The following is a 6,991-nucleotide window of genomic DNA, read 5'->3' on the forward strand; positions in this document are numbered from 1 at the left end:
TTCTCACCTGGGATGGCATGGGCTTCCACGGGGGACACATATTTCATGCAATTTCAGCCAAACTGAAAATTTCAATTTTGGCTCCAAATTTCAGGTCCGGCCCTTACGTTCTGGGCTCAATGTGGTAAAACCTGAAACAGAGGTTTTAGCCCTCAGACTTGATTCAGGATGCATTTTTCTCACCTGGGATGGCATGGGCTTCCACGGGGGACACATATTTCATGCAATTTCAGCCATACTGAAAATTTCAATTTCTGCTCCAAATTTCAGGTCCGGCCCTTACGTTCTGAGCTCAATGTGGTAAAACCCGAAACAGAGGTTTTAGCCCTCAGACTTGATTCAGGATGCATTTTTCTCACCTGGGATGGCATGGGCTTCCACGGGGGACACATATTTCATGCAATTTCAGCCAAAGTGAAAATTTCAATTTCTGCTCCAAATTTCAGGTCCGGCCCTTACGTTCTGGGCTCAATGTGGTAAAATCCGAAACAGAGGTTTTCGCCCTCAGACTTGATTCGGGATGCATTTTTCTCACCTGGGATGGCATGGGCTTCCACGGGGGACACATAATTAGTGCAATTTCAGCCAAAGTGAAAATTTCAATTTTGGCTCCAAATTTCAGGTCCGGCCCTTACGTTCTGGGCTCAATGTGGTAAAACCCGAAACAGAGGTTTTAGCACTCAGACTTGATTCAGGATGCATTTTTCTCACCTGGGATGGCATGGGCTTCCACGGGGGACACATATTTCACTCAATTTCAGCCAAAGTGAAAATTTCAATTTTGGCTCCAAATTTCAGGTCCGGCCCTTACGTTCTGGGCTCAATGTGGTAAAACCCGAAACAGAGGTTTTCGCCCTCAGACTTGATTCAGGATGCATTTTTCTCACCTGGGATGGCATGGGCTTCCACGAGGGACACAAATTTCATGCAATTTCAGCCAAAGTGAAAATTTGAATTTCTGCTGCAAATTTCAGGTCCGGCCCTTACGTTCTGGGCTCAATGTGGTAAAACCCGAAACAGAGGTTTTAGCCCTCAGACTTGATTCAGGATGCATTTTTCTCATCTGGGATGGCATGGGCTTCCACGGGGGACACATGATTGATGCTATTTCCGCCGAACTGAAAATTTCAATTTTGGCTCCAAATTTCAGGTCCGGCCCTTACGTTCTGGGCTCAATGTGGTAAAACCCGAAACAGAGGTTTTACCCCTTAGACTTGATTCAGGATGCATTCTTCTCACCTGGGATGGCATGGGCTTCCACGGGGGACACATATTTCATGCAATTTCAGCCAAACTGAAAATTTCAATTTTGGCTCCAAATTTCAGGTCCGGCCCTTACGTTCTGGGCTCAATGTGGTAAAACCTGAAACAGAGGTTTTAGCCCTCAGACTTGATTCAGGATGCATTTTTCTCACCTGGGATGGCATGGGCTTCCACGGGGGACACATATTTCATGCAATTTCAGCCATACTGAAAATTTCAATTTTGGCTTCAAATTTCAGGGTCGGCCCTTACGTTCTGGGCTCAATGTGGTAAAACCTGAAACAGAGGTTTTACCCCTTAGACCTGATTCAGGATGCATTTTTCTCACCTGGGATGGCATGGGCTTCCACGGGGGACACATATTTCATGCAATTTCAGCCATACTGAAAATTTCAATTTCTGCTCCAAATTTCAGGTCCGGCCCTTACGTTCTGGGCTCAATGTGGTAAAACCTGAAACAGAGGTTTTACCCCTTAGACTTGATTCAGGATGCATTTTTCTCACCTGGGATGGCATGGGCTTCCACGGGGGACACATATTTCATGCAATTTCAGCCATACTGAAAATTTCAATTTTTGCTCCAAATTTCAGGTCCGGCCCTTACGTTCTGAGCTCAATGTGGTAAAACCCGAAACAGAGGTTTTAGCACTCAGACTTGATTCAGGATGCATTTTTCTCACCTGGGATGGCATGGGCTTCCACGGGGGACACATATTTCATGCAATTTCAGCCAAAGTGAAAATTTTAATTTCTGCTCCAAATTTCAGGTCCGGACCTTACGTTCTGGGCTCAATGTGGTAAAATCCGAAACAGAGGTTTTCGCCCTCAGACTTGATTCGGGATGCATTTTTCTCACCTGGGATGGCATGGGCCTCCACGGGGGACACATAATTCATGCAATTTCAGCCAAACTGAAAATTTCAATTTTGGCTCCAAATTTCAGGTCCGGCCCTTACGTTCTGGGCTCAATGTGGTTAAACCCGAAACAGAGGTTTTGCACTCAGACTTGATTCAGGATGCATTTTTCTCACCTGGGATGGCATGGGCTTCCACGGGGGACACATATTTCATGCAATTTCAGCCTAACTGAAAATTTCAATTTTGGCTCCAAATTTCAGGTCCGGCCCTTACGTTCTGGGCTCAATGTGGTAAAACCCGAAACAGAGGTTTTCGCCCTCAGACTTGATTCAGGATGCATTTTTCTCACCTGGGATGGCATGGGCTTCCACGAGGGACACATATTTCATGCAATTTCAGCCAAAGTGAAAATTTGAATTTCTGCTCCAAATTTCAGGTCCGGCCCTTACGTTCTGGGCTCAATGTGGTAAAACCCGAAACAGAGGTTTTAGCACTCAGACTTGATTCAGGATGCATTTTTCTCACCTGGGATGGCATGGGCTTCCATGGGGGACACATAATTCATGCAATTTCAGCCAAAGTGAAAATTTGAATTTCTGCTCCAAATTTCAGGTCCGGCCCTTACGTTCTGGGCTCAATGTGGTAAAACCTGAAACAGAGGTTTTAACCCTTAGACTTGATTCAGGATGCATTTTTCTCACCTGGGATAGCATGGGCTTCCACGGGGGACATATATTTCATGCAATTTCAGCCAAAGTGAAAATTTCAATTTTGGCTGCAAATTTCAGGTCCAGCCCTTAGGTTCTGAGCTCAATGTGGTAAAACCCGAAACAGAGGTTTTAGCACTCAGACTTGATTCAGGATGCATTTTTCTCACCTGGGATGGCATGGGCTTCCACGGGGGAGACATATTTCATGCAATTTCAGCCAAAGTGAAAATTTCAATTTTGGCTCCAAATTTCAGGTCCGGCCTCTACGTTCTGGGCTCAATGTGGTAAAACCTGAAACAGAGGTTTTACAACTTAGACTTGATTCAGGATGAATTTTTCTCACCTGGGATGGCATGGGCTTCCACGGGGGACACATATTTCATGCAATTTCAGCCAAAGTGAAAATTTCAATTTTGGCTCCAAATTTCAGGTCCGGCCCTTACGTTCTGAGCTCAATGTGGTAAAACCTGAAACAGAGGTTTTAGTACACAGACTTGATTCAGGATGCATTTTTCTCACCTGGGATGGCATGGGCTTCCACGGGGGACACATATTTCATGCAATTTCAGCCAAAGTGTAAATTTCAATTTTGGCTCCAAATTTCAGGTCCGGCCCTTATGTTCTGGGCTCAATGTGGTAACACCTGAAACAGAGGTTTTCGCCCTCAGACTTGATTCAGGATGCATTTTTCTCACCTGGGATGGCATGGGCTTCCACGGGGGACACATATTTCATGCAATTTCAGCCAAAGTGAAAATTTCAATTTTGGCTCCAAATTTCAGGTCCGGACCTTACGTTCTGGGCTCAATGTGGTAAAACCCGAAACAGAGGTTTTCGCCCTCAGACTTGATTCAGGATGCATTTTTCTCACCTGGGATGGCATGGGCTTCCACGGGGGACACGTATTTCATGCAATTTCAGCCAAAATGAAAATTTCAATTTCTGCTCCAAATTTCAGGTCCGGCCCTTACGTTCTGGGCTCAATGTGGTAAAACCTGAAACAGAGGTTTTAGCCCTCAGACTTGATTCAGGATGCATTTTTCTCACCTGGGATGGCATGGGCTTCCACGGGGGACACATATTTCATTCAATTTCAGCCAAAGTGAAAATTTCAATTTTGGCTCCAAATTTCAGGTCCGGCCCTTACGTTCTGGGCTCAATGTGGTAAAACCCGAAACAGAGGTTTTACCCCTCAGACTTGATTCAGGATGCATTTTTCTCACCTGGGATGGCATGGGCTTCCACGGGGGACACATAATTCATGCAATTTCAGCCAAAGTTAAAATTTTAATTTTGGCTCCAAATTTCAGGTCCGGCCTTGCGTTCTGAGCTCAATCTGGTAAAACCCGAAACAGATGTTTTAGCCCTCAGACTTGAATCAGGATGCATTTTTCTCACCTGGGATGGCATGGGCTTCCACTGGAGACACATATTTCATGCAATTTCAGCCAAACTGAAAATTTCAATTTTGGCTCCAAATTTCAGGTCCGGCCCTTACGTTCTGGGCTCAATGTGGTAAAACCCGAAACAGATGTTTTAGCCCTCAGACTTGAATCAGGATGCATTTTTCTCACCTGGGATGGCATGGGCTTCCACGGGAGACACATATTTCATGCAATTTCAGCCAAACTGAAAATTTCAATTTTGGCTCCAAATGTCAGGTCCGGCCCTTACGTTCTGGGCTCAATGTGGTAAAACCTGAAACAGAGGTTTTAGCCCTCAGACTTGATTCAGAATGCATTTTTCTCACCTGGGATGGCATGGGCTTCCACGGGGGACACATAATTCATGCAATTTCAGCCAAAGTGAAAATTTCAATTTCTGCTCCAAATTTCAGGTCCGGCCCTTACGTTCTGGGCTCAATGTGGTAAAACCCAAAACAGAGGTTTTGGCACTCAGACTTGATTCAGGATGCATTTTTCTCACCTGGGGTGGCATGGGCTTCCACGGGGGACATATATTTCATGCAATTTCAGCCAAAGTGAAAATTTCAATTTTGGCTCCAAATTTCAAGCAGTCCTTAGGTTCTGAGCTCAATGTGGTAAAACCCGAAACAGAGGTTTTAGCACTCAGACTTGATTCAGGATGCATTTTTCTCACCTGGGATGGCATGGGCTTCCACGGGGGAGACATATTTCATGCAATTTCAGCCAAAGTTAAAATTTCAATTTTGGCTCCAAATTTCAGGTCCGGCCCTTACGTTCTGGGCTCAATGTGGTAAAACCTAAAACAGAGGTTTTACAACTTAGACTTGATTCAGGATGCATTTTTCTCACCTGGGATGGCATGGGCTTCCACGGGGGACACATATTTCATGCAATTTAAGCCAAAGTGAAAATTTCAATTTTGGCTCCAAATTTCAGGTCCGGCCCTTACGTTCTGGGCTCAATGTGGTAAAACCTGAAACAGAGGTTTTAGCCCTCAGACTTGATTCAGGATGCATTTTTCTCACCTGGGATGGCATGGGCTTCCACGGGGGACACATATTTCATGCAATTTCAGCCAAAGTGAAAATTTCAATTTTGGCTCCAAATTTCAGGTCCGGCCCTTACGTTCTGGACTCAATGTGGTAAAACCCGAAACAGAGGTTTTCGCCCTCAGACTTGATTCAGGATGCATTTTTCTCACCTGGGATGGCATGGGCTTCCACGGGGGACACATAATTCATGCAATTTAAGCCAAAGTGAAAATTTCAATTTCTGCTCCAAATTTCAGGTCCGGCCCTTGCGTTCTGGGCTCAATGTGGTAAAACGGAAACAGAGGTTTTAGCCCTCAGACTTGAATCAGGATGCATTTTTCTCACCTGGGATGGCATGGGCTTCCACGGGGGACACATATTTCATGCAATTTCAGCCAAAGTGAAAATTTCAATTTTGGCTCCAAATTTCAGGTCCGGCCCTTAGGTTCTGAGCTCAATGTGGTAAAACCCGAAACAGAGGTTTTAGCACTCAGACTTGATTCAGGATGCATTTTTCTCACCTGGGATGGCATGGGCTTCCACGGGGGACACATAATTCATGCAATTTCAGCCAAAGTGAAAATTTCAATTTCTGCTCCAAATTTCAGGTCCGGACCTTGCGTTCTGAGCTCAATCTGGTAAAACCCGAAACAGATGTTTTACCCCTTAGACTTGATTCAGGATGCATTTTTCTCACCTGGGATGGCATGGGCTTCCACGGGGGACACATATTTCATGCAATTTCAGCCAAAGTGAAAATTTCAATTTTGGCTCCAAATTTCAGGTCCGGCCCTTACGTTCTGGGCTCAATGTGGTAAAACCTGAAACAGAGGTTTTAGCCCTCAGACTTGATTCAGGATGCATTTTTCTCACCTGGGATGGCATGGGCTTCCACGGGGCACACATAATTCATGCAATTTCAGCCAAAGTGAAAATTTGAATTTCTGCTCCAAATTTCAGGTCCGGCCCTTACGTTCTGGGCTCAATGTGGTAAAACCCAAAACAGAGGTTTTGGCACTCAGACTTGATTCAGGATGCATTTTTCTCACCTTGGGTGACATGGGCTTCCACGGGGGACACATAATTCATGCAATTTCAGCCAAAGTGAAAATTTCAATTTTGGCTCCAAATTTCAGGTCCGGACCTTACGTTCTGGGTTCAATCTGGTAAAACCCGAAACAGAGGTTTTACCCCTCAGACTTGATTCAGGATGCATTTTTCTCACCTGGGATGGCATGGGCTTCCACGGGGGACACATATTTCAAGCAATTTCAGCCAAACTGAAAATTTCAATTTTGGCTCCAAATTTCAGGTCCGGCCCTTACGTTCTGGGCTCAATGTGGTAAAACCCGAAACTGAGGTTTTAGCCCTCAGACTTGATTCAGGATGCATTTTTCTCACCTGGGATGGCATGGGCTTCCACGGGGGACACATATTACATGCAATTTCAGCCAAACTGAAAATTTCAATTTTGGCTCCAAATTTCAGGTCCGGACCTTACGTTTTGAGCTCAATCTGGTAAAACCCGAAACAGAGGTTTTACCCCTAAGACTTGATTCAGAATGCATTTTTCTCACCTGGGATGGCATGGGCTTCCACGGGGGACACATAATCCATGCAATTTCAGCCAAAGTGAAAATTTCAATTTTGGCTCCAAATTTCAGGTCCGGACCTTACGTTCTGGGTTCAATGTGGTAAAACC

The sequence above is a fragment of the Halichoeres trimaculatus genome, unplaced genomic scaffold (assembly GCF_033239565.1).
Source record: "Halichoeres trimaculatus isolate MK-OKI-2021-1 unplaced genomic scaffold, fHalTri1.1 fHalTri1_scaffold_11, whole genome shotgun sequence".
In the NCBI taxonomy this organism is placed as follows: domain Eukaryota; kingdom Metazoa; phylum Chordata; class Actinopteri; order Labriformes; family Labridae; genus Halichoeres; species Halichoeres trimaculatus.